The 26,144-nt window shown below is 39.0% G+C and overlaps 1 protein-coding gene and 1 pseudogene across 1 annotated transcript in view; one reads left to right on the forward strand and one right to left on the reverse strand.

Moving 5' to 3' along the window:
* Positions 1 to 26,144, reverse strand: part of GMDS (GDP-mannose 4,6-dehydratase) — a 730,364-nt gene that overhangs the window by 205,427 nt on the left and 498,793 nt on the right. The window lies entirely within an intron of this gene.
* LOC109394022 (40S ribosomal protein S24 pseudogene) lies at positions 3,204 to 3,524 on the forward strand (annotated as a pseudogene).

Genomic DNA, 26,144 nt, shown 5'->3' on the forward strand with positions numbered 1-26,144 from the left:
AGTGCCCGTGGACCATTGCCTTGTCCACCTAGCCATGCTGCTGCTGGTGCAGACTTCATGCTCCAGGACCTGGTTCTTACTGGCTAGCATGTTGCTCAATAAACCCTTTCTTTTAGAAAAGCTTTTGGTTGTGGAAGTTTTGTTTTTTTTCAATATATCAAACATCAAAGTTTCCTATCAACTCTGAATACTAACAACAGTCCCCAAATCATTTTACAAATTGATTAAAAGCTATATGTATTTAGTGAGAGGACTTTCATATGTGTACTATGTAGGACATACTTGTTATTCTTCCCCAAGTACATAAAATTCATCTGGAAGCTTTGAAAAGGAGGCAGAAATGTCCCATTCCAGACTAAATGTATTTAGATGTTAATAAGATCCAATGGATTCTAAGTGGTCTCAATGAATGTATTTTTATATAAAGATTTCGATGTTACCAAACACTCTGATGTACTGCCTTTTTTTAATTTTTGAGGTATTCTCAGTTACAGCTAAAACCCACAAGGCATCAAAATTACACAAATGCATATAATGTTTGTCTAACTGCTTAAGTGGCTATGTGGAATCTAAGTATTGATTTTCTTTCTGAATATTCCTATCTCTTTTATATATATATATATATATATATATATATATGTATATGTCTTTTAAATCACCTTTTAGAGAGAGGATCAAGATACTACATTTCCTCATTGGAGAACAATTGAAATCTGAAATAAAACTTTTAGATTTAAAAATAATAACTATGCAGTGATAAATGGGCAAATTAATACAAACTATGCCTTGAATTCAAATAAAATGTGAAGATGAATTATGTCTAAATATAAAGTCCACATGAAATGTTTCAATACTGGAATAAACTCTGCAATATAAAAAATATGTAAATAGATGTTCTTATTCTGAAAGCAGTTCATTCACAGTAGCAGTCATTCTCATTTTATTATACTTAATTTAAACAGCTCTGTGATTTAAAGATATGGAAGAAACATTTGCAACATGACACTACAGAAGCACTCAGACGAGTGTTGGTAATTTATCATAAGTGCATAATCTTCATTTACAGCGACCCTATTTCCAATAGCCAGTGGAGCTGGCGTAGGAGAAAAGCAGAGCCCGGCCAGTTCCCTCCTTTCTATGCCAAATTAGCAGGATGTCTGTAGCCTAACAGAAAGCAGTAATTAGAGCTGGGCCCTCAGTCAGAACGCTTTCCTCTCTGAGCATAAGCACAGTGGTGTGTGCACAGTTCTCTATTAGTTGTCACAGGCCCGGAGAGGGCTCTGCAGCCGTGAACCACAACAGGGCTCTGGGCACAGATCCCTGCAGTGCTGGCTCCGGGAGGGCCGCTTGGCCTCAAATTTTTTCCTTGAGGCTTACAGACAACCGGGGTCTCTGGATATTTTATCTCATGTAGGAAGAGATATAGAAAAAAAATGTATAAAATTTGTTATTTTTCCTTAAGACAGCGCTCCAAAAAATAGGACAAAAAAACAAAGCTGGTTCAAGTTATAAACTATACTCTTACCATGTGTATTTTGAATCACCTGGGGTGCTTTAAAATAATACAAATTCTCAGGCCTCACTCCTGCAGATTGCAATTAGGTGAGTTGCTGAGGGGCCTGGGAACTCCTAATTTTATAAAGCTCCCCAAGTGCTCTTAACAATCAAGCCATGTTTGGGATTTCAAATTTGATCCTATTTTGGATAATTTCCTTGGGATACTAACTTCTCAAATCATAACCCTCAAATTTTATGTCAGTCTGAAATATTGAATTCCAACATATATTTTCTCCTGTAGTAACATAAAATTCACTGATTTACCTTCTCATTTCAATGAAAAATAAAAACACAAAATATTAATTTGCTGTGTTTTCTGTCTAAATGCTCCCTGTGTTTGTAGCAAAAAAATTAAGGAAGCAGAGAATACGGTTTGCCCTTCCTCAGTATTAGTAAAGATCTTGTTCCTCAAACTGTAGTGATTTTTACTAATTTGATATATTCGTAGGGGTTCTTTTCCCATTCTCTCATAATAAGTCAGAGAAAATTTATCTTACTTCTGATGAGAAATGTTTATTCAAATGGCTCTAGAAAGTAGAAAAAATGGTGCTCCTATATCCACATCAAACGATCATTAGAACATAATTCTGTTGTGCTGAAGGATAATTTAAAACTTATAGCTGGCATGATAAAAGTGTACTGGTGAAAAGAATTCTCTCACTTCCCTCTTTAGTTTAGGTAATGAATATTATAACTGATTAGTTTCTATTTATGCTGACTTTCTATGAGATTGAAAGCTCCTCCTCAGGAAGAATTTTGAGATGTTCTGATTTATGTGACACAAGCATGGTGGCAAGTGCATGTCAATACCATCACCGCCACCACCACCCCATCACCACCATCATCACCACCAACCACCACCACCACCACCACCACCATCATCATCATCATCATCATCATCATCATCATCATCATCATTATCATCATCATCGTAGTTAGTAACATTTTAAAACAGTCACAGTTTTATAAATTTTACATACACAGTGTTTAATTACCCATTGGAATCCTGTGAGGTAAGTACTATCATTATGTCCATTTTACAAAATGGAGAAACAAAAGCACAAAGAACTTAGGAGACGCCCCAGCACTTCACTGCTAGGAAGTGGCAGAGCCAGTATCTGAACCTAGGAAGTCTGGCTCGTGAGTTGATGCTCTGGAACTACGCTCCAGGACATCACTCACATATAAAACAAGGAAAGTTGTGTACTTGGGGGCCCCAGTGAGTACCCCTTGAGGCCCCTCTATAATCATTAGACTCCATACCTTTGTGCATATCAGGACAGACTTGGTAACAAAGAAAAATGCTTGTTCTTTGATGATGGGCACTCTTACTTTTCTGTTTTAACTTTGTTTCTGATTCATTTTGGGGTATTAATGCTAAGAATGTCATATAGTTATTTCCTGGTTTTATATACTCAAAAGTACTAGACAATGCCCTCCTGCAATTCTTTTACAAAGCAGTATAAAAGACACAAAGTTTTGGTTTCAAACTGTCTGTACCAGCTTCAGGAAAGTAATCATTCCATAGTTCTAGAGTTTTCATTAAGTGTGACTATATACTGAAGGAGGCCAATCTTGCCTAAATTCTGATTTAAGAGTTTATTTCTATTCTTTCCTCCCTGGCTGCTTGAAGGCCAGCCGCCATCATGAATGACACAGTAACTGTCTGGACCAGGAAGTTCATGACCAACAGACTACTTCAACAGAAACAAATGATCGTCAATGTCCATCACCCTGGAAAGGCAACAGCACCTAAGACAGAAATTCGGGAAAAACTAGCCCAAATGTACAAGACCACACCAGACGTCATCTTTGTGTTTGGATTCAGGACCCATGCCGGTGGTGGCAAGACCACTGGCTTCGGCATGATTCATGATTCCCTGGATGACGCAAAGAAAAATGAACCCAAATACAGTCTTGCAAGACATGGCCTGTGTGAGAAGAAAAAGGCCTCAAGAAAACAGTGAAAGGAATGTAAGAACAGAATGAAGAAAGTTTGGGGGGCTGCAAAGGCCAGTGTTGGTACTGGCAGAAAGAAGGAGTCAAGATTCGTCAGTGACTTTCTCTGTGGTGATTGAGCAGAGTTTTCATGACAGGACTAATAAACTAAGAACCTAAAAAAAAAAGTTTACTTCTAATTACCCAGCAATCTCAATCTCTCTCTCTCTTTTTCTCTCTTTCTCTCTCTCTCTCTCTCTCTCACACACACACACACACACATACACACACACCCCCCTCTACCTACACACACACACACACACACACACATACACATACACCCTCTACCTACCTTAAGGGAAAAGTTTTAAGGATTTAAAAATGTAGACACCACTGTGTTCTGATTTTCCAATCAGTGACTGTAACAGGTCATTTTGAAAGAACCATGGTCTTTAAGGATGTATGAAGTAAGCCCTCCTGTACTGAGCTCTTCTCAGGTGAGAGCAGAACCTGTAGAACCACACAGTCTTGTGCAAACCCTTCGTGTGGGAGGCTCTGGAACAGCACCAGGCTTTCTGGAAGCTGGAATGCGAGTGAGGAGTGAGGAGTGTGTGGAGGGGAGTAGCAGGAGTCCTTTGTTAGATCAGAATTACAATGATAACTCTCCTCACCACCAGCAAACCACTGACTCTTTGAGAGAAAGTATGCTTCCTCTGGGCCTACGGTGTTTAGGGGACATCCAAATGAATGTCCCCTAAATGTCACTCAGAACCAGGCACTAGGAAATTCTGTTTTGCCAGCACCTTCTTTGCAATCAGATACCACTTTTGGGTCCTGGCACCCTATACCTTCCAGGGTAAGAGACAGCTTTGATGACACCTACACGAGGGGTGTGAACTGCAGGCTACGACACATCAGTGGCAACACGAACCTGCATTCTGCTGCTGAAAAACATGCTTCTTACTTATGTGAAGCAGTCATATGAATTTAGCAAGGCAGGAAGCCGGATGCGAAGAACTTAGAAACCCCCAGTTTTACATCTTTCTTACATATGGTGTCTGGGCCCAGTAATACTTTATGAAACAGTAAAGAGACATTTCAATCATCACCACTTATTTTAAAATATGCACTTTCAGAATCTTTATACCTAACAATTCCCAGAACCTTGTTTAGTTCAAAGACGAGCAAAGGAAGGGATGTAGAATCAAACAGCTGGAGCTAGAGGAGGAAAATGAAAAGGAAAATGAAAGTCAGGAGGCCGGGGTATGGACAGTGGGTTCCTGACGCTCAGCCCAGGTCTAGAGCTTCCTCCTGGCAGAAAAGTCAGCCATTCTAGAATACACAGATGTCACATGACCCTAACATGGAAAGGAGAACGAAAGCAGAGGAGGAAACTCAAGAGAAATTGGCTAGGAGGCTGGGGATGAAGGGAGAATAAAATTGGAGAGAGATTCTGGAGAGGATAATTCTTGGATTCAGGTGTATGCTATTCATTTAGTGATATATATTATCATTAACACACAATCTTTGATTTCAGACTTACATCCTACTAAATAAATCCCATGGACTTTATGCCTAGATACATTAGTCTTGGAACTTCCTTGTTGAACAGACAAGAAAACTCACCCACTATTTCAAATACATCCCACATATTTATTACAGAGATTCATTGGAATTAAACTCTCTAAGGTTTTAGCTAGTAGGTCTTTCACACTTTATTGTCACTTTTTCTTTAATAATTAAAGTCACAGGTAGCTGAGAAACACTCAGCGATTCAGAACTTTGCTGGGGAAACAGAGCAGGAGGCCAGGGCAATGGAGTAGAATGGTCTCAGGTTTGCCTGCTCATCGCTGAACTTCACCTCTTTCCCAATCCCAGCCTCCCTTCCATTTTAACTAGGACTGCTCCATGACACCCTAGGAAACCACTCCTGAACAAGGTCTCCAGATTAGGTTTTCAAAGTGAATAAGGTCTAGTTTAAGTAATGTTATATATAGAAATAAGGAGGGTTCTGATTCTGAGAACTCTGCGCCAAACCCTACAACTTCACATGCCAGTTGTATGGATTTGGTGAATTACTGAAACTTAGCAAGTTTGTTTACTCATTTGTAAAAAGGGGATAATCATATCATCCTGTGTCAGAAGGGCCCCTGTGAGGCAAAAGGAGATCACATCTGCAAAGGGCAGCATGGTGCGTTCATCATTCCTACTAATGTCCATTTCTTTCTAGTGCTGCACCATCACGCCTCCTTGGGGTCTGGGGGAGGCAGACACAGCCAGCATGGAGCCGCAATCCAGGGATTAATTTTGCACGTGAAGGCACAGTGGTGCCAGGTCTCCAAGAACAGTCACACCAGGAGATGCTGAGCTATGGGAACAGACTTCTGGGCAGAACTTCTGTAGGAGGGAGCTTGGAGACTGGTAATTCCCAAAAAGTATGTCCTGGGTTAGGGCTATGGTTGCCACAGATCACGCAGCAGGCAGCTACCATGTCATCCCTGGTCTTGAAAAGGTACACTCCGAGGACCCATTCCACTTTCAGGGCTTCTCTGGAATGTTTAATCCTGACTGTGAGGCCCAGCGGGCAGCAGAGTCTACCCTAAAGCTTAGAAATTGGAGTTCTCTGTAAAGTGTCTCTGTTCTTTGAGATTCACGCTGAAATGACCTTTCAGAAGGAGAAACATGCTTTCTGTAAGGAAGCAAGCATGGCGATCTTTATAGGGGACATAAGTATACATTTCTAGTTTGCTCCTTTGAGTTTTCATAATGCAAGCCATGCTATTTATATTAGCAAGAAAGATTCCTTGTTGGAGAATACCAAGTACATAGATTATCACTGTTCAAGTTGCCAATCCTGGTAGCTCTTCAGTAGATAAGTAATTAGTAACAGTTTTGTTGGGCCACTAATATCAGAGATTCATACCCTTGGAATAGAACCTTAATACAGCAGTAAAGGTTTATAGCGATATAAAGCTGTCCAGCTGGACTGGAAGCAACCCACAACATTTTCCATGCAAAACCCACTCGCAGGAAGCATTCCTCACCCTACCTCACTTGCGGTGGAGAGGCAGGGCAACTGAAGCCGATGTTTGCACGGGAATTTTCCCAGGGCTTAATCTGAGAAGCTGAAACAGTGAGCACACCTGAGCACATGAGGCGGGGATCAGGCAGGCCGCCCTGGGCTGTAGCCCCACATTTCTCTAAGACTGATTTACGAACACAGGGAGACGAAGGCATTTTCAGTCTTCAAGGTTGGAATTCTATCCACTTGCTATAGTAATGTTTAGCTTTTCAAGAGGGGACAATGGAGAGCTACAGTATTTTTAGCGTGTTGCGTTTTCAGTGTGTGCATGTGTGTATATGCCTCAGAGAAAACACCTCGTCTAATGCTACACCCTCCGCATACATAAATAACATTGGATACTATGCTGCTGAAATAGGCACTGACCTTAATAAGCAGTATCTCAGGCATTGCTAACGATTTGGATTTGGATATTAAAGCAAATTATGTTAAACAAAGACTCATATTTGCTAAAATAGAAAACCTGAAATGTATTATCACATAAGGAAAGAGAAAAAAAATGCTGCAACAGATTCAGTCAATTATTCCAACAGAAAATTAAATCTACCTCCTAAAATGTTGTAACAAAGGTACAAGTCTTCATTAGAAACTGAATTATACATGTATAAATATCAGACACACCAGTTAGTCACGGGTCTTGTACACAGTTGATACTCAATAAATGTTACTTGACTTGAAATGAAGGACAAGACAGAATTCTGTGAGATGAAAAGGAAAAAAGAAAGTTTCTACAAAGCAAGTATTTTGTATAATAGGCATATCTCAAACTAATAGGCAGGAAGTATATTTAAAAAATGTTTTTGCTTTAGGTCTAAAAGATTTTCCTTTCCAACTATAAAACAGCTGAAATCATGTATTCTCAGCCCAACGTAATTTCATGCCTAATTTATGGAAATAGAATACCAAAGGACTCTGGAAGGGAGAGGGCAGGCAGGAGGGAGAGGATAGTGTGACATTAACACAGGGACCTGCTACTCTGTTGTTTGGCCAGGAGAGAGTCCTGGGCGATTCTACCCTACAGGCAGGCAGTACTGTGAGATTCCAGCAAAAACATGTGTTATGAGGGGAGAAGGGGGGTACTCAGCTGAATGAACTTACTGTTACCTTTTTCCCCTCTAACATAAGTCTTCTTTTTCCTGATACTGTCTGAATTTGAAACATCTAATTTAATCCGTTGGAGGGCCAGTCTTCCTTTTATTTCCTGTCTGTAGTGAAGCAGTCGCCTGTTTCAATTACGTCTTTCTCCAGCTCCTACATTTCTTGTGCTCCAGCTGGCTCAAAGTGCACTTCCTTGGAAGGTAAAATGCACTAACTGTGCTGATCGGAGACTGATAGCTGGAGAGCCACAATATTTAATAGCTGCACTGATAAGGAGGTTTAAAAAAATCCATTTTTGAGCCTAAACAAAAGGATATTATGTAGCTGTATGTTCAATTAAGATCTAGTTAAATTCTTTTTTCCATTATGTGGAACTTCATACAGGCAGCCGACATAATTCATAGTGTTATGGCAAATTTCATCGGCACTGTATGTTTGAGAAATATTTCCCTCCTGCTTTTCAGTTAGTTACTGCTGATTTGGGACCAGCTTGGTGCAATTATTTCAAAGAACAGAACTGTGGGATTGATACGGCATTCTTGCAAAAACTTGGCTAGCTAAAAATAAGACTGTTTTGTAGTTGAGAAGGCAAAAAACGTCTCTGGGCTGTAAACACCAGTTAATGTATTTCTTTTCTGCTTTATGAAAACCACAATTTTTTTTTCTTTTTCCCGTAAGTCCTTACTCATAGTGTAGTTTAATTACAGTTTAATCTCTTTCAGCCAGCTGCCCTGGAGACCTTATTGTTCAACCACAGTATTATCAAGGCCGCAGCTACAATTTATGCCAAAAGGTAGAGGCTCCCCTTAGAAAGCCCAAAATTCCCCCTCCCCATAAATGAATGAATGAATGAATGAATGAATGAATGAATAAATGAATAAATAAATAAATAAATAAATAAATAAATAAATAAAATAGTCACTTTATTTCTAACTCACATTGCAAATTTTTATTAGGCCCTAGAGATGCCAGCCCAGTAATTAAAGAAATACCTGAGAGGTGTTGATCAACACTTACCCTGTTTAACTCTGCTGGGTCAATAAATCTGAAGGAAAACTTTTAAGTTAACAAGATTGTTTAGGCCTCCGGTTGCTGAAAAGTATTTGGTTACACGGAGGGGAAATGAGGTGGGAGAGGGTGGAGGAGAGGTTCAGAAGTAAAAAACCAACTCTCCACACTCTGGGTTCAAGAAATACAGAGTAAGGAGTTTGTTGCAATTGAAGGGGGTGCAGTAAGGTCAGTAAATTATTTTTGCTGCTTTAAGCTCACAGGTGTAATTGAGTGTCTGATTTTTAGTACATATTTTGAAAGAGTGGCTACACTCCTAGGGGTTTCAATAAAAGGAAAGGAATAACTCCACCATTCATTAGGAGAACAAAACATGACATGAATAAGGCCACCGCTCAAGTCTGAGATGGAACTTTAACTATTACCTTGTCAGTCATTCCTTTATTGTCTTCACTCTTTAAGTGTATTAGGGTCAGTTTGATTAATAAAAATCATTTTCTCTAAAGAAGCAGGAACAGTAAGAACCTTTCCTCCAGCTCAGCAGTGTAGGCTGGCTACCTGGAGGGTTTACGTTCTCCCACTAACTTGGTTCTAACAGCAGTCCTTCTCCCATCTCATGACCTTCCCTTTAGTCTTAAATCACAGCCCATGGGGCTTCAGGCTCATGGGGTTTCGGGCGGCTCTGCGGGCCCAGTGAGGGGCTCTGGCCTGCTGCACTTGGGACCACCTTAGCCATCTCTGAGGCTGGTCCCCACCACCACCAGCAACTGTGGCCTCTGCCACCTACCCTTCCGCTGCCACTCTGTTTTTCTCTCCATCACTTCTGGGGTTTTATGTAAAAAGTGCTGCCTTTTGAATCCTACCAATGAATCAGAACTTCAGTGTCTGCGGGTCCTCTCCCAGTTGATTATACTTGCTGACCAGTTCCCCTGCTCCCAGAGAACACATTCATCTCTTATTTATCACAAATTACATAGACTTTCATTTGAAATTACGGAAGTTCATTAATACACTAGACTTTACAGGAAAAAAGCCAATGAACAGAAAATGCTAAAAACCTACTAGAAATTCGCACCTAATCCTTATCAATAAACATTGTTACATGGCAGAAATGCGTTTATCCTATTTTGTGTTTTTCTAAAACTCTTTAACATCATACACTCATGTCCATTGCTCTTAATATTTTCTTGGCTAAAGTCATCTCTGCCAAACTGTAAGGCATAGACCTCCAGGACCTCCATGGAATATTTTCCCAAGTGCTTCCACAAAATCAGTTTCTGTTTGAGAACACACTGTTCTCCAAGTATCTGGTAGCTAACCTTCTCAAGAAGTTGAGTGGTATTCTATTTCAAAGAGAAATCAAGACAGACATCTCTCTGTCTATCATAGAGTCAACTTTCCTCCCGGTTTTCTCTCAGTTTTGGAACTGATGGGTCTCTCTTCTGTCATGCAGAACTTATAGCTCTATCTTTATATTCTTAGATTTTCATAATGTAACTCACTCGTTTAGCTCTTTGAGCTAGTTCAAAGTTAAGCTACTTGATTTTATTAAGTGCTGGTGTAAGAAGTGGTCTGAAATGTATGCTTTATTTTTTCTGTTGTAATCTGCATGCATTGAAATATTGTAAGATAAGCTGTTTGTTTTCTAAGTAGGGGGAGCATATATTATTAAAAATATATTCCTGTGAATTAAAGAGATCCACAGACAGGCAATTTTAGCAGCTGTACCATCTAGGTTTGTGTAAGCACACAATGATGAAATCGTTCAACGACGCATTTCTCAGAACGTCCCCATCATTAAGTGGCACATGATTGCATTTAGAAAAAGATCAACTTTGTGGAGAATTTCAAGATTATCCTTCTCTCCAAACATAAAAAACTAAGGATGTTTAGAACTGAAGTGAAGCCAACGTTACAAAATACATACATACTTACTTATCTCTGTATCTGTATCTACCTCTCCTTCAGGTATACGTTTAATTAGGTTTTCAGTCCTTGTCTTTCTTTTTCAAAGATGATTTTACATCAGTATTTTTCACAAACACATCTGCTGTTTCTTTACAGCCTGAATTTACTAAATGTTATAACTAACGAAGCAAGGATTTATGCTTTTTCAACATACATTCATTTTATTTTCTCCAAGCCCCTCCCTCTCTACTCAAAGCTGATGACTTCTAAAACCAAAATGGTTGGTCAGAATCCAATCAAGAATATAAAGGCAACTGAATAAATAAAACCATGAAGTAAGTGTAAAATATTAGTGTCCAGACATCCGAGATGTATGTGGCTACTATGAAACTCCCACAGCTGTACTGGCCTGGAGCTCACGTGATTCCTCAGATTTAACAGGACCCATTACCAGTTAAGAGTTTTATTTGCTTAATAAATTACATTCTAAAGCACAATAGCCTAGGTTCATAGCTGTAAAATTGCCAAATATTGTCAATGGCCACTCTCTGGTCATAAATAACAAAATCATCTATGACTCATTGGAGTTTTGATTCCCAGGGCAATTCTTTCTTGCCATTACTCAAAAATGTAAAAAAGTGCCTCTACGTGGCATTTTATGGAGGTTATAAATTACTCAAGGAGATGACATAGGACAGATTTGTAGGCTGAGTAACAGGAACCAGCCAAGCAAATGTGTAAATTAAAAAACTAGTGACAAAGAAGAGGGCTAGTGAAAGAACACTGGAATCCTAAGAATAGATCACGATTCACAACAAAAAGAGAGGAAAGGAATGGAACAAAAGGGATGCAAAAACCATCTAGGGAGCATGCTGTTAGGGGCAATGTATTAAAATAACTGAACCATCACCTGGTGACTCAAAGGGCAAAACTCACATTAACCTTGAAATGTATTTAGATTCACAGTCTTATTTGAATGCATCACAGGGTAAACACTAATGTCTAAACACTAGTGCCACAGAGACAAACCTTAGAAGGCCATTTTAAAAAAAGATTTTATTGGGGAATTGGGGGAGGGGAAGAGACAAGTTGCTGTCCTTTTGTTCTTCAGTCTAGTTGTGGAGGGTGTTGCTTCACTGGCCCAAGTTGGTATTATCATTGCGCTCTTCCCGGGTGAGGCAGTTGCTCCCCGGCCATTGGACGGCCGCTCAAGGCAGCTCATGAAAGCGCATGCCAGCTGCCGGCCAGCCCCACTGCAGCTTACACTGTCGCTGGTGACTCATGGCAGCCCAGCTCCAGGTTGAGCTGTTGTTCAGCATCTTAGCTGTAGAGGGCAGTGTCACTGGCCCTCATGTGGGATCTGAACCGGGGGCCCTGCTGCTCAGAGCTGGCGTCCCAAGCCAACTCCTAACCAATGTGTCACTCGGATGGCCCAGAAGGCCATTTTTTAATAACAAATATAAATTTTCAAGTGTGGTTAATAGTTCTTTCATTTACACAACTGACATGTAATACTGAGCAGTTGCCATCTGCTTGCCCCCAGGCCAGTGGCTGGGGTACTGAAATTAATAAGGCACGGTCCTGCCATCTGCGGGAGAAGCTGGCATGCCAGCAGCCACTCACAGTTGGGAGAGGAGGGAGGTGGTTAAATCGGCACTCCCATTCGTACTGTCTGGGTTAACACAGGTCCCAGGCATGGGATGGTACAGACTAGGGCACTGGACTCACTGGAATGGGAAAGGCAGGCTCAGGAGAAGCTGTGCTGGGCAGGACAGGTGGGAGGAACCTGGGGGAGTAAGGATGGAGAAACAGTGGTCCTGGCAGACAAAACCAGGTGCATGAGAGGTATGAAGAGCCTGGTCTGTGGAGACGACACACAGGGGAGGAGTCAGGGGGCGGGGTCAGAAGGGCAATCGCGAGGATTTCCACTGCCGAAGAGGAGGATGGACGTTACCTGGCAGGTAGGCAGGGCAGTGGCAAGGTCAGGCTGGCATTTAGAATGATGACTGTTTCAGACTGTGGCTAATTCCATTTTAAGACTATTTAATGATCAAAGTCAAGCTTATTTAGCTTTTAAGCAGAATAATTGTGAAAACTAAAAATGTATATTTGTGGCAATTAATTATGAAGACTAGAGCAGAACAGACTTGGTTATATTCTTTTTACATGTACTGTACATGTACTAGTTCGGTTATTTTCTGTGGAAATGGAAGGTGTACATTCACAACGACAGCTCAGGCATGTTCAAATGTGCTGCTTTTTATGTCTTTATCATGCCCTCTCCTTTCATTATGGGTTCTCCCCCTCCAGTATTCTAGAGAATGAGTTGTAATGATGTTAGGAAGATTCTGACAATGTGACATAGAATCTTGCCCATTAGTTTGTCCCACATTCAGAGGATAGATTTTAAAATCTTTTGGTCTCTTCTTAGACTAATTGCTGGGTAAACATTCATGCCCCACTGAGGTTGAAATGATGAAATAGTTATTGAAAAACTTTCACCTTTGTCAAAGAGAAATATGTCCTGTTTCATAGAAGCCATCAAGAATATAGTCTTGATGTCATTTCTAATATTCAGTGTAATGCTATGAAATGTAAACTGCCTTGAACAGACATTTTGACAAACAAGTTATGTAAGTGTTATCAGCTAAGTTTTATTCATGTATATAGTCTTCACAACTCCCAGTGGTATTTTGCACACAGTAGGTGATTAAATACACCTTGAATAAATGAGTACTACTTTTAATTATAGATCATTACATTTTAATACATCTTTGACATATAACATTTTATATGTACAATAACTACCAATATTTTGATTGTATATATAATTTTAACTAAAGAGCTCCATAATGCTTTTGGGGACTTAATGAAAAGTGTCTTGCCTCCTGTTACAAAAAGCATAGGAACATCCACAGGCACAACCTCTGTCCCTCACTGGAAGATGCAATACCACTGATCCTTTACTGATGCTGTATACAGTAGGGACTCAATGTCTGAGGGCAGTGACATACTGGTTGATGTTCCTATTCTGCTACCTATTCTCTGAAAAAATTTGATAGTCCCTTAAAATAAGGACTGTGCCCAGAGAATTCTCTTTGGATATATAACACAAACCTACTTGAAATCAAGTACCTAGTTTCACAATGCTTTCCTTCCATAATTTTAGAATTATTGGGTTGTCGGAAAAGTCATGATGCATTTTTGCAATGAAAAACAAAGAAAAAAATACGTCATGACTTTCCCAACAAACCAATAGAAGCTCCGATATTCATTCATCTTATTCACTTAACTACTGTTTACTGAGCAGCTATTGTTCCAGGTTCATGCTGGATCTATAAAACATAATGGCACCTTCTTCCTGTCATAGAAATCACAGTCAAGTAGGAGAAGGGAAGTATAATTAAGATATAAAAATGCTACAACCCAGACCTTTATACAATTCTATGGAGGTACAGTGGAGGAATTATTTTGAGTGGGATAAAAGGTGGGTTGGAGCAAAGCTCACAGAGGTCAAGTTTTAGCTGAGGACCTAGGAGAACCAAGAGGAGTTCCCACGGCAGAGAGGACATGCTGCCCAGGCAAGGTGAAGGGCAGGCGCCAGGGACTGGGGCTGTGTGCGCAGAGCACGTTAGGGACATGCAGTGCCCTGGTGATGTTCCTGAAAGGAGCACGTGATGGGGAGATTCCAGTCAGTACACTGGGGCCACAGGATAACTTGCTGAGGACTTCAGACTTTTTGTAGAAAATGGTGGGTTGAGAAAAGTGGAGAAAACCAGGGCTTCCCAGTATTAGCAGCTGTAGAATCTTCCAAGAAGTTCAGGAGGGGGGTATGAGGGAGAAAAAGAAGGAAGGGCAGAGGAAGGGGAAGGGAAGGGGGAGAGGAAGAGGAGGAAAAGAAGGGGGGAGTCCGGAAAGGACAGAGAGGAGAAAGAAGAGAAGGTAAAGACGGAAGGGCAGGTCAGAGGATGACAACTCCATGTCCAGTCCCCACACCGAGTTGGGCTGACCCAGACATCACAAGTGCAGCGCCCAGGGCACGGCTCTCGGGGAAACGCAGCCAGCTTTGGTCTTGCTGTGGATTCTCGGGACTCACTGGGAGGGAGGCCCACTCTGTTTTTTATTCGTTTTTGAAACAAACAAACAAAAGCTCCACTTCATTGTAAAGTTCTTAGACTCCAGTACAAAAAGAATGTACATTGGGAGAACTTTTTTTTTTTTTTGCTAGAGCTGTCCTTGGTTTATCTCTTTGAGAATTCTTGGTAACTATATGTTTCTAAAAGGAGATACTAAGCATCAATATGTGTTTTCAAGAAACTTTGAAAAGAATCAACACTGCTAAATAACTAATAAATAAACCAAATCATTTTAAAGGTTTCTTTTCATTAAAGTTCAAAAGGGAAACCCAGAGCTCAACAGCCAATGCAAAGTTATTCCTAACTTCCTAACTCATTCCTAACTTCATTCAATGTGAGGAAAATAAAGAACTCTTATGGGCTTCCTTTTTCATCTGAAAACTTTACATAGTGCCCCAGGAAACAGAGAGAATTGGAAAATCCATAAGAAGGCTCATTGGAAGTGATTCCTTCTAGATGGCCAATAATGTATGTCGAGAAAACAGAGTTCCAGAGGTCTCAGTAAGAGCGTCTTTCCAAGGATAACAACAACCCCACGAGGTACTCATGACCTTCAAGTAAGGGAGAAGCAGCAATTCACTGACCTTCTCTTTAGAAGTGATATGTTCTCATGTATAATTTAAAACAAAAACTCCTTTTAAATTTTCTTAGCGTAAGTCAACTAAATACAGAATTATTCATCCTATTGTTTTATAATTGAAAACTGAAATATTAGGAAAAAAATCACAGAATCAATTCCATGCACTGCTTAATATAAATAATAAAATATTTGGTTTCATGTAAAGAAATGTATAAAATGTATAAATTATAAAACATAATTGTTCAGCCGGCCGAGTGGCACATTGGTTAGGAGTTGGCTTGGGACGCCAGCTCTGAGCAGCAGGGCCCCGGTTCGGATCCCACATGAGCCAGTGATGCTGTGCCCTCTACAGCTAAGATGGTGAACAACAGCTTCAATGTAGAGCTGGGCTGCCGTGAGTTGCCAGCGACGGCATAGGCTGCAGTGGGGCTGGCCGGCAGCAGGTGTGAGCTTTCATGAGCTACCGTGAGCTGCCGTCCAATGGCCAGTGAGCGACTGCCTTACCCGGGAAGAGCACAATGATAATACCAACATGGGCCAGTGAAGCGATGTCCTCCACAACTTGACTGAAGAACAAAAGGACAGCAACTGGTCTGTTCCCCTTCCCCAATTTCCCAACGCTGTTCCCTTCCTCCAATTCCTCACTAAAATTGTTAAATAAAAAAACATAATTGTTTCACACTAGCAAATTCTGAAAATCTGGCATTATGAAAGGTGTACTATACTTTAAAATGAAGCTCAGTCGTCAAAGGGAACCTGAAGCCTTACCTGTCCTTTCTGGCTTTCCATTTACATTTCAGCAGATTCACATATGATACAAATTTTCTGATACTTCAATTTCTGGATATTTCAGTACCCAATTAAAAATGATAGAATGAACAGTTTTGAACTTAGTTGACTTGTACTAAGAAAATGAAAGGTGTTTATTTTGAATTAAGTGTGAAAAATCAGGTCAAATTTGGGGACAATAGCAGGCATGCAATAAAACATCATAAATTCTAAGACAAAACATACATGACTGTGTTATAAAATATCTTTAAGATGAGACACGTGATACCATGGGTTAATATTGACTACATAATTTTAAACCAAATCAGAGTATCAGTGCTTGTGTAAGAGTCTGATTAAATCTATCTTGGCTTCCAGAAAGTGTTTGGGTAGCATCAAGACTGGGAAGGTTTTCATTATCCTCATTCATAGGACTGCCTGTAGTAGACACTGGAACTCCTTTCACAAAATGAAAAAGCTGCCCACATTCGAAGGACTGTGACTAGAATGGTCTTTTTTTCCTTTCTAAAAAATGTGTAGGTTTTCAGACCAGAAAGACTATCAGAACCTTATGAAAAGTCTTACAATGTTTTCAACATTAATACCCAAGATAAGGGTGCCTACAGGAAAAAGGGGCAGCTCCTTTGGGACACTCAGGGACCACCCAAGCTGTGTTCTGTACGTTTGTAGATGTGCCTGCCATATGAGGAACAGGAGAAATGTAAACATGCAGGGTATTGTGAAGACTTAAAGAATGTAAGAGTTAATATTAATAATATGAAAGAGCCACCTCATGTCTATGTGTACTATTAAAGAACTCTCAAGTGGAAGATAGGATTTAATATGAAGGCATTTTATAGTTTTCTGTAAAAAAATCATGAGTGTGTGTATACATATTCAAAGTTCACATATATGAAACAATTCTGCTTTGTAATTCAGTCTCTAACCTTCTTGATACAAAATCAATTTAACTACTGGTATTTATTTTATGATTTTGTAAAATTTCCTGATACTATAATTTCTGGATATTTCAGTATCCAATTAAAAATGATAGGATGAACAGTTCTGTACTTAGTTGACTTGTACTAAGAAAAAGAAAGGTATTTATTTTAAATTAAGTGTGAAAAATCAGGTCAAACTTGGGGACAACTGCAGGCATGCAATAAATATCTCTAAATTCTAAGATAAAACATACATGATCATGTTATAAAATCTCCCCTTTAAGATGAGCTATTCTGCTGTGGGTTAAATCCCCCATGCACATAGTACATCTCTTTCAAATAGGTAGCTGAGGCTTTTCTCTATGTTGGAACACTTTAGATCATTTAAGACAATTTTTTTCCCAATGTATGTACTATGTGCAATAAAAAAGCAATTCACCTAATTAAAACATTCAGCAATTCACCTTAGGTTTGAGGCAAGTTTACAGTATCAGTCACCCTATAAATAACATTATTAACCTAGCAAGTTATCATGCATAAAATCATGTGTATAAAATAAGAGATACTTTCATAAAATAAACATTAGATAACTTCTTTATATTTGGAAAAAAATAGCCGTGGTAGAAAATTTCACTGCCTTTGTTTTTGCTATTAAAATCTAAACAAAGGCTACTTGTGAACCCAACCTTACTGATCACGCATGAAAAGGTACCTGACATAGACAACAGCCCTATCCATCAACTTGAAAGGGAACATTCATTCCACTTAGTGAATAAGGCCATTTCTTGCAAAACTAAGAGAAAAACAGTCCAAATATTTGTTTGTTACTCTCCTTTTGATGGTCCACATGCTTTCAAACATCTCTTATGAGAAAGGAATTGGTGAGATTAAAAATAAAAAAAAATACCATTCCCATTCACACAAGGCAAGGAATGAGACTTTCAATTTCTTTATTTTCTTTTTCTTTTCAAACAAAAAAGAACATGAATAGTAAAAAGGCCAAGCCAAGTTCTATAGATAACTTACTATTTAACTAGTTGAGCTGTTTTTGATGGCCCTCTGCCTGTTTTACACCTTACACTGATGTTCAACCTTGTTTTTGCTCTTGCAGGTTTCTTTCACAAGAAAACTCAGGCTGACAGAATATTGCAAAATAAAGAGAAAACTAAAGAACTTCAGCTGGAAGAAAGAGTCTTTGTCCATGAGACCAAGTACATGCCCTATCTTTAACATGCTATGCTTGCAAATTATCCAGCTATTTGCCATGTGAGGTAAATGAGTAAGAGTGTACACTGTCCCATGGGTGTGGGCGCTGAGCTGGGTGGGAGGCTTGCACTCCTGGCCTTGACCTGACATTGACAAGTGGTAGGACAGGGCAAGGGGAGAGGAAGTGGGTGGAGAAGTAGCCATGCATTCCTTACCCATTCATTAAGTACTTAGGAGAGTCTATTGTATTCTTGGCAATGTTCTAGGTGGTGTTTAATCCTTCTAGGTGGAAGACCTGCTATGTGCTAGCAACTTTAATTACCACCATTCACCTTTCTACCATCTTACTGGAAATGATATTTTTGTGACTTACTTATGCAGGAGGAAACTGAGGTTCAAAGAGCTTATTTAGCTATCCTAAATCACATCAACTAAGGACTGAGGTATGACCGCATCCCAATTTTTTCTCATTTCAAAGCTAAGGAGCTCTTGATGACTATATTATGATGATTCCACAAAATATCTGTTAGATTTATTTATGTACAATAATAGCACGCTCTTCTAAAAGCTTAAAGAGAGGTAATATTTCAGGCTGCTACTGGTCATTCGTAGTATATTGTGATACATTTTGCTATGATTTCTACTTTTTTATAACTTTAATATAAAAGTAATACATTGTCATTGTAATAAATCAAAGAACACAGAAGTGTATAAAGAGTTAACAGGCTTTCTCCACCTCTTACAAAGTTGAATTCAACCAATTAACCAATGTTCAAAGCTTGCCTTTTTCTTTTTTCATAACTTTTTCTCTGCTCACGCTAACTGCAACAAATCACACAGACATTTCTTTCTTTTTTAAGTTGTGAAAGTTTTTCTTGTTGTCTTTTGACAGCAGGACGCTGCTTCAATGGGAGTTTCAATGGAGGGGTAATGATAGCGTTTTGGAAGACCATGGAAACTGCCAGAGGAAAGCAGGTCTGGATGGGATTATTAGAGTTTAACTCAGAAACATTTTCCCCTTTCTTCTAAAGCAGTACCTAGAAAATTAGTCATTAGTATATAAGTTAGCAGTGACTATACATAAGAATAACACCATGACTATATAGAAGCTGCTGTCTACACACATATATTTAATACATTGCTCTCTCTTTTTGTACACACACACACACACACACACACACACACACACACACACACACGATGCTACTGATAGATTGCAATGTAGAACATGTCTTCCTGTTCCAATACAAATGGGTCTGCATTTTCTTTCAACTTGGCAAGGTTAAAAAACAGACTCGTCATAAGTGTGTAATGTCTTGAACCAAAATAGACTTCCTTAATGATTTGTTTTCTCCAATTTCACCACAAAATGTAATGCAGCCAACAAAAGAACTATTCTTCCCCCACGTATAATAACATGTTATTCAACAATCATGTAAGAAAGCCTATACATAAGACTGCCAAGGATCTGAAATTGAGTTTCTAACTGAAATGTTTGGGAAAAAAAATTTTTTTTTTTTAAGTTTCACTCCAAGGCTTTGAGTGAAGTGATATAAATACCTAGGCATATACAGTTTTGCTTTGCTACTGTAACATGCTTACAGAAGTAGTTATGGTTTACTTTATGACATAGGTCACTGAAAACATTAACCGTAAAACATATAAAGATACAAACAAGTTCTCAGTAGGCCATTTACTTTGTAGCAGAACAAACAGTTTAACTGCTTCTGTCCTTGGGAGGGCAAACAGCTCTGGATGAAGCTGGGTCAGGAGAACCCCTTGGCTTTTTGGGGAGCTTCCAGTCTGGGTGCCCTTCACCCTATCTCACGACATCAGAGGAGGTGCAACTTGGACAGGAGCTGAAAGCCTGGCTAACAGGAGCAAAGGCAACCTATGTCCTAAATCCTTAAGATTATAATTAAATGATGAGATTTTTCTTTCTCTTCCTTTCTTCCCCTCCCTCCTTCCTTCCCTCCCTCCCTTCCTGTATTCCTTTCTCCTCCCTCCCTTTCTTTCTAAGGAGGACTTCAAAAGAAAGAAAAATTATAATGCTGTAAAAAGCTAACAAAAGGGGAAATAAGTGAACCCACTATTTAGTTTTCTAAAATATAGAGTTGGTCTTAAAATATATCTCATAATCATTAGCCCATCAGAAAACTACAGAAACTACAGAAGACTAGAGAACATAAATACAACATCTGAATACACAGTAATGCATGCTTTGGGTATAAATGTGGTACTGGACATCAATATTACCAAAAATGAATATATCTCCTGGATTTGTTACATTTCTGGGAAACTTAATTGGGTAAATTAAAAAGTATTAGCCAAGAGAAGGCATCACTAATGAATTTTGAAAATTAGAATATCAAGGACAGACTGTTGTAATGACTGAAAGTTAGGTTTCTCTGAGGTGGGGGTGGCAGGGGAAGCTAGTACATGCATACACACACAGGTATGTACACAAATACACACATTTGTATAATGCATGTAACATGTCATATATGGAGCACACATACACACATACACTGGATCATCAAAATAAGTGCATTTTGCGTTGTGGACTCCAGTGGAGAGCCTGGGTTTAAATCCCAGACCCACTGTTTTCCTCCCATGTGGCCTTGGGTAAGTCACTTCACCCTTCTTTGCCTCAGGCTAGGGAGAACACCACTCACCTTACAGGGTTACTGAGAGATGTAAAAAGTGAATGCAGGTAAGGCCCTAGTGTCATACCTTGCACTTAGTAGGTACTTATTCTAGTAAAATAAGGTAGATCAATTCGATGGATTTCAGTATTTTCTGTGAAAAGTACTGACTGTAACTTGTCACTTCAGGAAAGTTTCATGGAAAAGGTCTGCTCCTTGGAAGATATTTCCTTATATCCATTTTTAACATCTGTACTTTGGGTTAAGGTTTCTCATAGAGATAAGATTATGACAGGTAGAAGCTTTGGGGGTAATGTTAATCTCATTGCTCCCCTGTGATGATGAAAACATTAAAGACAATAAAATAGTATGGTCCACAGTAGGAGTCTTCACACCAAGTGGAAATGATTGCTGCGATTTTGAGCATTTGTTTTGGTAATGTGCACAACAATACATATATCACACAAAACCTTCTGTCTGATACAAATATAAAAGCCCTCTGATAATATAAACATCAGTTAATGAAACTGCAATATTTCCTAATCTGTTGTTATAGTTTATAAGCTACCTATCTTTAACTCATCATTTACGAAATGAAATTTACAAGTTTGAAAACAAATTTAGTATGAACTGTAAATGGGGAAAAAGAACTTAGGGTAGTTACCTGCTAGTCATGTGATACTAAAAGAAGAGGCATAAACTTTATTATGAAAAAATAAAATGTGGATAAAGAATCCCTTGGTAATAAAAACATACACATAAAAAGTATTGAATTTCACAATCAAAATGCAATGAGAATTTTCTTCCTTTGGCAGTCAAACAAAAATTCCAGGAAAATAGTTTAAATTCCCTTCACAAAGTTTAAATGTAGCTATTGGTTATTAACTTGCAAATATAAGATAATATTTTGGTATATATATCTGACCAGTGATTGCTTATGGACCCTATAAAGTTTAGAATGTGTTTGCCTTTAATATATTTGATATGCAATTATTGTTACAGCAGTCCCACATTTACTGAATGTAATTCCATACAGATGTATTAAAATCTCCTAGAATTCTACGTAAGTTTTAATGTAAACAATTTACCTAGATGGATAAGTAGTAGCCCCGATTATTTTTAAGGGAGAAGAATGTTTTAAAGACGGGGATAACTTACTCATACATTGAAGAATAAGTTCATTTAATTTCTAAAATTCTGATACACACTGTAATCTACATAATGCTCTGTAACATAAGGTCCGCAGCTTTTAAAAAAATCATGTGTTCCTCTAAACTTACATTTCACAGGTACAAGTTATCCATTAGAATGCCCTGCAGTGTAAGCCTAAACACTCTGGGGCTGCCATGCCACTAGGTCTTCCTGCACATGTGGGTAGGGGCCCCTCAGCTGTGGCCCTGGCCCTGGGCTTCGAGCTCAGACCCCTGCCTTTAACTTGCTCTGTGACTTCAGCGAAGTCACAGAGCCAGTATGTTTCCACCAGGAATTTTCAAAAACAGAATGGAAAGTACTGAAAGTGGTTTCCTCATCGTGCCTTACGTACATGGGCTCTATATATGGACACGTATATTACGCCCAATTACAGCTATCCCAAAGTGAAAGGATGTGTTGAGAGAGGCATTATTATAGCAAACAAGACAGGAAACATTCTTTTTCATTTTACAAGGAAACACAGATATTTGTTTCTTGTCTCCTGGCAAAAATGGGAAGGTCTCTAACATTTCAGAGTTAGTGTGTCTCCCCAGAGATTCCAAGAGGGGCTAAACACTCCCAAGCTGAAGCAACATTCCCGTTCCTTCCTAGCTGGGAGGTTCCGTTTAGCCTAAGCTGTGTGTGCTGCCAGGAGCCGCTGATGGCGGACAGTGCCCAGCGGCCAGCCGGCTGCGGGTGGGCGGCCGCTTCAGGGAGCACCCTGGCAGAGCCAGGGCGGCCGGGCGGAGGAGGGGGAGACTGACATTTCTTTGGTAATAAAAACGCAATTTATATAAACTTTAGGAGACTTGGTGAGAAAGTAAAAGAGGTAATTGTTCGCATTCCAAACGTTTTACTATATAAACTGTGTAACCATCACTCACGAACAGCGCAGCTGCTAACAATTTCTCTCTTTTTTCTCTACCCAGGATAAAAATCATGCTGAAGCCAAGAGATGTTTCTCTCGTGAATGATATTTTGAAACTTTGGTTTGGTCAAAACATGACTGTGACATAATACATTTTTAAGAAGTCAGGATAGCTCGTGGTCTGAAATTTGAAAGAAGACCCAGTTTTTACCCCAAGTAGGAAGGACCGCATTTCAGTGTAGTCTTCAGAGGGGGAAAAAAAGGCCAATTCTGCATGCACATCTGTTTCCAGTGTGATGCTGGTATGCAAACTATTGTCTATTGGAAGTGTGTTGTGGTAACGTTTGCCAGGGTTAAAGGCTGGGTCAATTTGATCAAGAAGCTAAAATTAGCTTCTGTGTGTTTTCCTGAAAAGAAAAAAAACTACTGTAAAGCTCTTTGTTTTCCTTTAAGCACTGTTCTCAGATTTCAGTTTCTGGTGTGTAAACTACCAGGAAACAGACGTCTGTGACAAGTGACTATTTGTTCATTGCATTCTGCATAATGAAATGATGCAACACATTACCTGAGCTGAAGGATGCATGAAAAAAGCAAGCATTCTGACTTATTTCACATTTTCCCATTTAAAAAATATTCACGTATAAAATATTTAAAGCAAATGCATTTGGAAATTCAAAACCATAGCTACATTTTAAAATATGTGATGGTTTGGCAAAGCCCAAACATATTAAGAAACTCATCATTTTGAGAAGTACTGGGGTAAGTTTTAGGTCATATATTCCTGGTTTCATGACAGTGCTCTGATTATTTTCACAGGAAGTGAGTTCCTTAAGATAAAAAAAGAGGGAAAAAATTCATATAAAAACTCGAAACCAGTAATAATTTAACAAACTCAAAGTGCAAAAAGGACTAATAGAAACAAAATACACAGTGATGAGATAATTGAAGAAAAATATCAATATGCTTATAGATAAGCAAAATTACTTAATAGTTCAGATAGACGGGAGAGGAAAAAAGGGAGAGCCTAATTATCTGTTATGTTTAAGATTTTGTGATGAGTGCACTAATAAACCAAAAACAGAAGCATGTTTTTATTTACATTCTCAGAAATTCGCTTTTTCTTATATCAGATGCTCAGTTAAATTACAATGATCTATTTCTACTCAGTAAAATGCCTCTTTAATATTTTAACCACTTAATTATTAACTTTGAAAATGACCTATAAAATATAATTTTTAAATGATCTATAATGTAACAAGTTTTTAAATTTTTTGTTATACTATAGTTACAGCTTTCCCTGATAAAGAGAAGTCTGAGGGAAGAAATAAACGTTTTCCCCAAATACAAAATGTGATGAGAAAAATACCTCAACCTAGTTATCCAAATGTGAAATATTATATATTTGGATCATTTATACTCCAGGATTTCCTTTTTTCTAGGCATCCTCTCGATTTTAGTAACTTTTTGGGCTTTTTAAATTTAAAGCTAATTAACAAGATTTGGTATGTATACTAGAAGTATGTAAAATAGTTGGCAAAACATATTTCTATATAATATTTATTTGTAAGATATACATAAAATTACCTCATTTTTATATTTTAATATCCTCTAGGATTTAATACTCTAGTACTTACTAAATGTTTGATTCTTTTTCTCTTGGGTCAGATATTACTGGGGAAAAAAAAGCCATTATATATTTTGACATCAATAAAATTCTATATTTTCTCTAATTTCTCAGTACCCAATCTTCAGTTTAAAATGGACCCACTTCTCACACAATTCTTTTTTAAGAATGGGAATAATAATGTCAAACATCAATACCTGTCTATTCATCAAGCTTTTCAGATACTGTCTTCCTAACTGTATCACCTCTCTTCTCCAAAGAGATTCTCCAGGGTTTCTCAGCACTGTGCTGGCCACCTGCTCTCCTCTCCTTGTCTTAGCTCCGCTCCTCCTCCTCCCCTTCCTGGCACCCGAATTTAGGCATTTCCTAAAGTTGTGACCTTATCTTCCTTCCGTTTCCTTTTCCATACTATTTTTCAGTAAATTCATCTACTATTATGGCTTCAAATACCTATGTTAACCTTCTGGTCCATGGATGGACTTCAGGGGATCTGTTAGACTCCCGAGTCTGTTAGAATGTATCAATAAATATGTACATTTTTGGTAAGCATCTAAAATTTTCATTGAAAGTTGTCCATGACTCAAAAACAGGATAAAACAAAAATTAAAGCCCCCTTTCCCCACATCGTTTCTAATAGCCCAGTATCACCAACACTTCATTGCCATATCCTGAGAAAGGTGCTTCTCCTGCGTGCCCTATTTGGTTCTGCTGTTACCAGGTTCTACCCCTTTGAGACTTTCCTCCTTTCTCTGTCACCCAACAACTTCAATTGGCTGCAAGTCCAGAGGCTTCTCTGCTCTCATCTGCTCCCACTGTCACCCCATCAGTCTGTGACCCTTGAATTATGTGATGAGTTTGCCTCCTTAACTGTCTCCCTATCCAGGAGAGCCACTGTCTCACAAACCATGTCACATTAACCATGTAAATGCACTACGTCTCCATGTGATCCGAAGGAGCCTCCTGGAGCTCTGCAAACAGTCAAGGATTCTTTGGTGCCACCTTTCTCACTTCCCTCTGCAGTCTTGTTTTCTAGAGAAACAAGACTACTCTTCCGTCGACAATTAATTCTTCATTGCCTCTAAATACATCCAAACTTTTTTTTAAAGCCTTTGTGCCACATAATGATCCCTCTGTCCTGAATAAATACTATGAAATCCTTGCCTCTCCAAATGCCCGGTGACCTGGCTTCTGTGTCTGTTCCAAGGGGCTCGCAGGAGGGCACAGTGTTTGTGGCAATAAGCTTGCATGCCTAGTGTCACTTCCAAACCCTGCTCCGGCACAGACTACCCAAGTAGCCTTCTGCAAACTACTTAAACTCCACACTCAGAGACTTGTTCTAAAGTGTGGATAATACTTAACAGCCAGAATATGAGTATTTTTAGTGATCAGTATTTTGTAGCTATTATTTTAACATCCTTACTCCCAAGTAGTGATTTTGCTTTCCTCTGTCCTTGCTTTGGGTTCTAGTACTGCACGTTCATTGTTTTCTCACCCCCTAAACATGACTTTAGATGTCGAGGGCATTCATTATTATATTTAAATCACCATGAGCAGCTAGCACAGTGCCTTACACATAGTAGATGCTTATTAAATA

This window comes from Hipposideros armiger, unplaced genomic scaffold, assembly GCF_001890085.2.
Source record: "Hipposideros armiger isolate ML-2016 unplaced genomic scaffold, ASM189008v1 scaffold_405, whole genome shotgun sequence".
Lineage (NCBI taxonomy): Eukaryota > Metazoa > Chordata > Mammalia > Chiroptera > Hipposideridae > Hipposideros > Hipposideros armiger.